The sequence below is a fragment of the Triticum aestivum genome, chromosome 7B (assembly GCF_018294505.1).
Source record: "Triticum aestivum cultivar Chinese Spring chromosome 7B, IWGSC CS RefSeq v2.1, whole genome shotgun sequence".
In the NCBI taxonomy this organism is placed as follows: Eukaryota; Viridiplantae; Streptophyta; class Magnoliopsida; order Poales; family Poaceae; genus Triticum; species Triticum aestivum.
Genome location: NC_057813.1, coordinates 552,646,276 through 552,653,810, shown reverse-complemented (window position 1 = coordinate 552,653,810; position 7,535 = coordinate 552,646,276). Strand labels below are relative to the sequence as shown.

Here is a 7,535-nt window from a genome sequence, read left to right as displayed (position 1 = left end):
AGCAAGTTTTGGCATGAAAAATGTTCGAGTTTTGAGCATTTAAGTTTCCTCGTTTCGTATGTCTCGGAGGAGACAGTTTATCCTGTTGCCAAATCTTTTTATAATCAGATGAACCAGTGCATATGTTAAGTTGTATGCATACCAGGTTTTCCAACGTGGGAAATCGCAGCCTTTGTTTCCTGGCGAAATTGTTTTGAAACTGTAAAAGTTTGTATCTCCTGCAGAACCAGACTAATTTAGATCTGTATGCTGAAGTATTAATTCATTCTCCTTGTGCGCTTGTTTTGGGCTACTGCTGTCCATGCACAAGATCCCTCAGGGTGCTTTGGTGCCAGGTGCTGTAGTGGATGAGCACAAGAATCCAGCTGAGGAGGAGGAGGAGGAGAAGAATCCGGCGTGGGAGGGTGAGGAGGGCAAGAATCCGGCGAGAAAGGAGGTGAAGGTACAGGGACCTGATCCTCTCTCCCACCTATGTGTGATCTATTTAGCTCTGGGACTTACTACTCACTTTTCAGAGCTTAAACATTTTCTGAGTGAATTAAATATGAAGCATCTTCATGTTCTACTGCCTTCTGATCCGTTGTGATGTGCCCAGTTCTTTCCAGGTAGTCATGAATTTCTGTGACGATTCTCTATGTTTTGCTGGGTTTAGAATTAATGGATGAACAGTGTGTGTGTGTGTGTGTGTGTGTGTGTGTGTGTGCATGAATATCTGACTAAGATTGGGTTCCAGCTCCCGAGTTATTATTGATAGATGAACTTGGATTGAATGGGGTGCTGTTACTAGTGATGAACAATGCTGTTAGTTAATCTTTTATTATATTACGTCCGTTCCAAATTACTTACGGATGTATGTGTACATACATCCGTATCTAGACAAATCTAAGACAAGTTATTCGGGATGGAGGGAGCATGCACTAGTAGGAGGGAATCTTTTCTGGTCCAAGTGTGTTGCAAATATCAGAGGCGTCTTAAGATTTGTTTGTGTTGTTTACTGCCCTCATTCTTTCCACTCTGAATTATGCGTGTTTTGTTTCCTCTGTTTTCTTGATGGGGAGCATGTTCTCCAATAGTATAATTTCCGCCCCCCTGGTTTGAACAGTTCATGGGAAGGCATTTTGTTACTGCATGTTTGTGTCCTGCAATGCACGTTGAAGTTAGTTTCAGTTCATTGTCAGTTTACCATATATACATGGAAAACGATTTCATCCTGCTGGAACCATGTTTTTTCTAGCAGCCCATTTCATTGGTTGAAGTTATGGTTACTTGAGCCATACCACTTGATTTTCGAGGACATGTAATTTTTGGTCTATCATTATAGATCATATTACACCTTTTGCTGATAGTCATGGTATTTGGTTACAGCAAGAATATTGGAGTTTCTCAACATTAGAGTGCAATCTAGAAGGCTTCATATCGTATCATAGAACATATTTGGATCAGCAACTCCCTACATAAATCATGCCCTGTTAAATTACGCATATGTTATCAAATTCATTTGAATTTGCTTCATTTTAGAGGCTAATACTTTCATGGAAAAAATCAAGTTGATAATTGCTTTCCTGTTGACAAACTCTTTACTGTACATGAGCTGAACATTTTGTTGAGCTCTCTTTTTTCTCCCTGAATGCGGAAAATTGCAGCCTTTGTTTCCTCGAGAAAGTGGCGTTGATTAATTGGTTGAAATTATAAAGGTTTTTATCTCCTGTAGAACCATTTAAGTCCAGTAATTTAGATCTTTAGACTGAAGTTATCATTCCGTTTCCCTATTCTAGATTTTGGATACCTCAGCAAGAGAAGAAATCGGATGCATGTACCCAAACTATGAATTCAAATTCTATCAGATAAAAGGTTAAAAGCTCATCCCTGCCACAAGGTTAGTAACCCCTCTATCTGTATTCAGTTAGCCTAGACTGCTGTAACCTGCTCGGCTAATTTCTTCTGCCCGCAGCTTTTGGTAAGCGCATGCCACCTGAAGCAGTTGATCTTGCGTAAAGGCTACTTTGGTACTCACCAAATCAGCGCTGAACAGCCGTAAGAAAGATTTTATCCTTGGGCTATTTGAGCAAAGCAATGAATAAATCAGTACAGATTCATTGCTTGGTAACGCTAAATTCTACTCCCTCTGTAAATAAATACAAGAGCTTTTAGATCACTACTTTAGAGATCTAAACGCTCTTATATTTCTTTACGGAGGGAGTACATTTTTCTCTAGCTAAAGTACAATTTGATTACTTCCAAGAAAAGTGCTGTGTTACCCTTGGCAGCTATGAATCACAGGCCTACTATTCATGAACGAAGAAAAACCCTTGAAAAATGTAAGTACTATTCTGACTAGACACTTATGGTTATCCTTGCAGGCTTGATGCTTGCGCCCATCCGTTCTTTGATGAACTGCAGGATCCCAAGACCTGCTTGCCAAATGAACGGCAATTACCACCATGGTGTGCCGCAGTGTTGAGTTTTTCTACATCCTTACCTTACACAAGCATTTGCATGGTGTGCATAGCTGGAAGGCCTCCCTGCTCAGGTACGGATCATTCCTGAACATACGACGAAGTGAACACAGCGCTATTTCTTGGCGCCCATTCATCCAGAGTAGACTGTCTGGCCAGCCCACAGCCCCTGTTTTAAGTGTATGTGTTTATGCAGTTTGATGAAAGAATAGCATGTTGCTCGTTTCCAGCTTACGTTTTCAAAATTTTCTCAGCGATGTATGAAACGATGACATAGCGCTTACATGTACATCAATGGCAGCAGGGTGTTGAGAACAAGTATGGATGCACACTTGTCGATATCCGTATTGCCAGATTGGCCTAGTGTACATGGAAGTGCAAACATAATTCTCCTGAACACTAGAATAACGGTGTTGCTAAGTGTAGCACTATACCTGTGTAAGGGCCTGGATTTCCTGTCTCAACCAAGTTTCGAACCACACTTGAAACTTCCATTGCTTCCAGTATCGTCTGAAACCTCTGCAGCAAACACGAGTTTCAGATAAAACTGTGAACAGAGAAGTAAATAAAACTCCAAATTAACACAATGCCTCTTGTGTTATATATAGAAGTGTGATATCAACTCATGTGCCGCATCAAGGTGAGTGCCAGAAAAGAAGAAATGAAAAACTGCTACTCGGTTTATTAAGGGAGTGTTTGGTTTGAGAATTAACTGTAATGGAATGGCATGGTTCAATCCCAGAGGAATGGGTCGGTTTAGTTCTTGTATTTGGTTGGACAGATGGGATGTGTCAAATTTGGTTCAGCACACCAATTGCATAGAGATGGTCAGATTACTGTGAAGATGTTGTAATCCAAAGAAATATAGCACAACTTTCAATCATCAATCTCAATATTTCATATGGTAGCAATAACCAGTCCTCTGCCTCGCTCGCGTCGTCGCCGCCTTTCCATTGGCTCCGTCGCCGTCGCCGTCGCCAAGATCTCATTTTTATTCTCCGGCGGCTGATCCGGAGCGCGGCGGCTCGATCTGCAACCGCCTTCCTCCATTCCAACGCCAACAGCTGCGGTACGTCGCTCCTCCTCGCTCCCTCGCTGCTGCTCATCTACCAACGCCTCTCGGAGCTTGGTACGAGGATTGAACTTGGCGATTCAAGCAGGTGCAGATCTCCGAGCTTTACCAACGCCTCCCCGAGCTCGCCCCCAACGTGCGGCATCCGACCATGTAGCTTCGTCGCCGACAAGCTGGAGCAGAGGAGGGCTGAACCAAGCTGGAGCAAGTTGCAGCGTGCTTCCCCGACGACGATGGTGAGTATTGTTGTTGTTCATGTTCGTGTGCTTTCAGTAGATGCACTGTGATTCAAGTATTCCAGTACTCCTGAAAAATTACTTCATCAGATGCAGTTTATAGTGTCCGAATTTTGTTCATGTGCTTTCAGTAGATGAACTATAAGTAGTTGTACTGCATCAGATGCAGTTTATAGTGTCTGAATTTTGTTTGCAGTAGGAGTACATCAGTATTTGCTGATTTAATTTTGTTTGCAGTAGGAGTACATCAGTATTTACTGAATTTTGCAGCTACTCCACTGAAAATTCCACTGTTGCATGAGTAGTTTCAGTAGTTTTACAACAACAGTACTCTTGCCAGTTGGCAAGTTTCAGTACTCTTGCTCCCAATACACCAGTATTGGAGTATTCCTTCCAATTACTGGAGCAGCAAGTTGTATAGTGCAGATTACTGGGTGACGTTACTTTGTTCTTTTCATTGCGGTTGTTCCCTTGGTGGTTCTAGCCCTCTACTCCTTGGAGTAGGAGAAGCTGATGCTCATAGGAGATCTTTCATCTTGTGTTTGTGTGAGGCTTTGGTTGTGCTTATCTTGCTCTGCTCCTACATGAGCTTTGGTTTCTCTTCAAACTGTCAGGTGTTTTGGAGTAGTGCTCATCTTGAGTTGCTACTGTGAGAGGATGAGTAGTGCTCTGTTAGGAGTAATTCCTACTGTTGGAGGAACATGCAAGTACTCTGAACATTTGTTTTTAGAAACATTTGGTTTGCAGCAATCTGGAGTAGGATTAGCTTCTACTCCATGGTTTAGTTGCTGTGATTGATTTCGTTGGTAGTTTAGTTCCCAGGGTAGTTCTTGCTAAGGATTTGTATAGAGGAGGAATTGAACCTTATTTTGTGTAAAATTCTGAAGAAAACAGGAACATGACCTGCTGATCCGTGTGAGGATGTTTTCGTCTGCTCCAAAGTTCCTGAGATTCCAAAATTCTGCAATGAGGCCCATGTTTCCATTGCTGCTGATGCAGTAGCTTTCGATCCGCAGGCCTGTCACTGACGGCAAGTGCAATAAGAAGGCCCCGAGGATTATTTTCACAAAGCAGAGAGGGAGAAGCATAAGCGCGACCTGCTCAATGATCTCTTCAGTGAACTTGACGAAATGCTAGGTGAGTTCATCACTAACCTCGTACTGTAGATTACTCCATGTGGGATCCTGTTTCTCAGTTTTGGGGGTCGTTTTATTCAAGCTAAGCTCATGATACCTTTGATAACAAATACTCCTGAGCTGAATATTTTCAAAGGTAAGACTATTTACAGAATTCAGTTTTCAAAATTTTGCAAATTCTGTAATTTTGCAGATGAAGCTTCAGTGATTTTGCCCATGAAGCTTCAGTATTTTAGCACATGAAGCTTCTGCTACTGTTAATCTTGTCATGAATCTTCTGTTGACTTCGTAGATTAGCTTAAAATTGTTACTGTTGGAGGAACATGCAAGTACTCTGAAAATTTGTTTTTAGAAACATTTGGTTTGCAGCAATCTGGAGTAGGATTAACTTTTTCTGTTAATTTAACAGTTGCAGTAGTATAGTGTAGGAAAGCAGTAGTTTAGTGTAGGACAACAGTAGTGTAGGACAGCAGTTGTTTAGTGTAAGTTTCAGTTCATTAACTGAATTTTTTCAGTTACTTAACTGAAACTTTTTCAGTTACAGTAGGACTTCTCTTCTCTCTTCTTCTCTCTTCTCTTTCTCTTCTTGCATCTGTAGTTTAGTGTAGGGTTTATTGGAGTACTTCCCTTGTGCCCTCCATACTCCTCTCCTCTCCCACTCCTTTCCTCTCCTACTACTTTGCTTGTTCTCTTCTTCTCTAAATTATCTTCTCATCTCTAAATTCACTCATCTTCTCTCCTACTACTCTCTTCTCTTCTCTTTCATTTAAATGGAGTACTCCGCACAAGCAAATGAAACTTTTGAATTACACATACAAAAAATACACATATATGGAGTAAAAATGATCACAAAATGGAGTTACACATACAAGTCTCACAAAATGGAGTATTACACATATGGAGTAATCTTGCATTGTGCCACATGCCACTAGAAAGCTCTCTTTGACTGTTCTCTTTGACACATTGGTCGTTCATACATATCCTGGCAGAAACTATAGGAGTACATATCAGCTCTACTCCTTTGGCATTTATCTGTATCCTTTGGAGTACTCCCACCTAGGAGTACTAGCATGTTTATCTCCCACCTCGGAGTACTCAGCAAAGCACCTAACTGAATTTGCTGCTTCAAAATTTTGCAAAGCGCCTCACTGACCATATAAATTCAGCAAATCACCTTACTGAACATATAAATTTGGCATTTATCTGTGTCAGTTGTTTTAAAAATGTGTAACTGTGTCAGTTGTTTTAAAAATGGAGTAAATCAACCATTTGCATACTGACCATATATTGCTTGTTGTGAACATTTTTAAACTGACCATATATGTCAAGTTTAACAGTAAATCAAGTTAAATGGAAAGCAAGTTACGGTGACAGCAATACTGTTACTGAAAATGGAGCAGCTCACCTACTCTTGATTTGTCAATTTGTCATGCTGTTGTTGCAGTTCACACAATTGATCTTGCTGTTGTTGCTGTTCTTGTGATCAATTTTATGCTCTGGAACATTCAGAGTAACAGTTTGCTCGAGTGTGATCTTCAGAATCTGACCACAATTTACTTGATGAACCAGGCAAGAGGAACAACAGAGGATAAAGCTAAAGAACCAAGTACTCCAATCAGTAGACCACTCCAATCAGCAGATCACTCCAAGCTGGAGTACCAAGTATCTGTTTCTCCAATCACTCCAAACCAAGGTAAGCTGTAACAGTTACTCTCTTTTTGCACTCATGAGGGACGTGAAAACTTCAGTTCAAAATCACTCCAATCATGTGGGATTTTCACACAAAATTTCAGGTCTCCAGCCAGGCGAAAGGGATACTACCCGCGGCAAGTGACGAGCACCATGTGCCGAGAGGAGCGGCGGCGGACTTCGGGCTCAAGGCGAACAACAGAGGATCAGAGCCAAAATCAAGCAGCGGAGCAGCACAGGATCAGAGTTGTGGATCAATTCGAGAGGAGCGGAGGATCAGCAGAGGATCGGAGGTGTGGATCAATTCAAGAAGGACGCCAGAGCTGTGGCGGATGGCGTAGCAGCAGCTGACCTCGGGCTCTCAATTGGAGCGGATGCAGGTTGGCGACGGTGCTGGGGCGGCGAGGGTGGTGCAGTCGGCGGGATCCCCAGCGACAAGAATTTCAAATTGGGGGTAGTTTGGTACTTTTCCCCGTTTTCACATGGTCGGAGAAATTCCCTAACGACAAATAATACGGAACAGAGGGAGTAGATTGCATGTACAAAAATTATTCTCTTGTATCAACGTACATACAAATAGTACTCAACTTCACGTACTGAACCTTTGGAGGTTGCAATAACCAATACTATTAGATCACGTACAAAAGCATCTCATGTTTTAGATTGCAGTGACTAAGAGCATCTACAACCGGACCAATACCTGCCCCAGACGCCCGCCCGATCAGTGCCGGGACGGAAAAATGCCACCCAACAGGGTGCTTCTTATCGAACTCAAACGCTCGAACTGACCGGCAACCCCCATACCCAGCACATATCCGGGCTGAATATGGGGACGCCTGGACGCGGACGCCACGTCGGATCGGCCCGCCAGGGCCCGCACCACCCCCAACAATGCCTCGACGGAAAAACCATCCGGACCGACAAACCCTAGTCAAACCTCTTATCT

At 42.5% G+C, this 7,535-nt stretch overlaps 1 long non-coding RNA gene across 1 annotated transcript; it reads left to right on the top strand.

Moving 5' to 3' along the window:
* Positions 1-981: 981 nt before the first annotated feature.
* Positions 982-7,248, top strand: LOC123160728 (uncharacterized). The gene is made up of 7 exons (XR_006480330.1): positions 982-1,876; positions 1,952-2,034; positions 2,361-3,525; positions 3,617-3,764; positions 4,781-4,901; positions 6,470-6,593; positions 6,694-7,248. It is a non-coding gene; the product is annotated as an uncharacterized lncRNA (long non-coding RNA).
* The last annotated feature ends 287 nt before the right edge of the window (positions 7,249-7,535 follow it).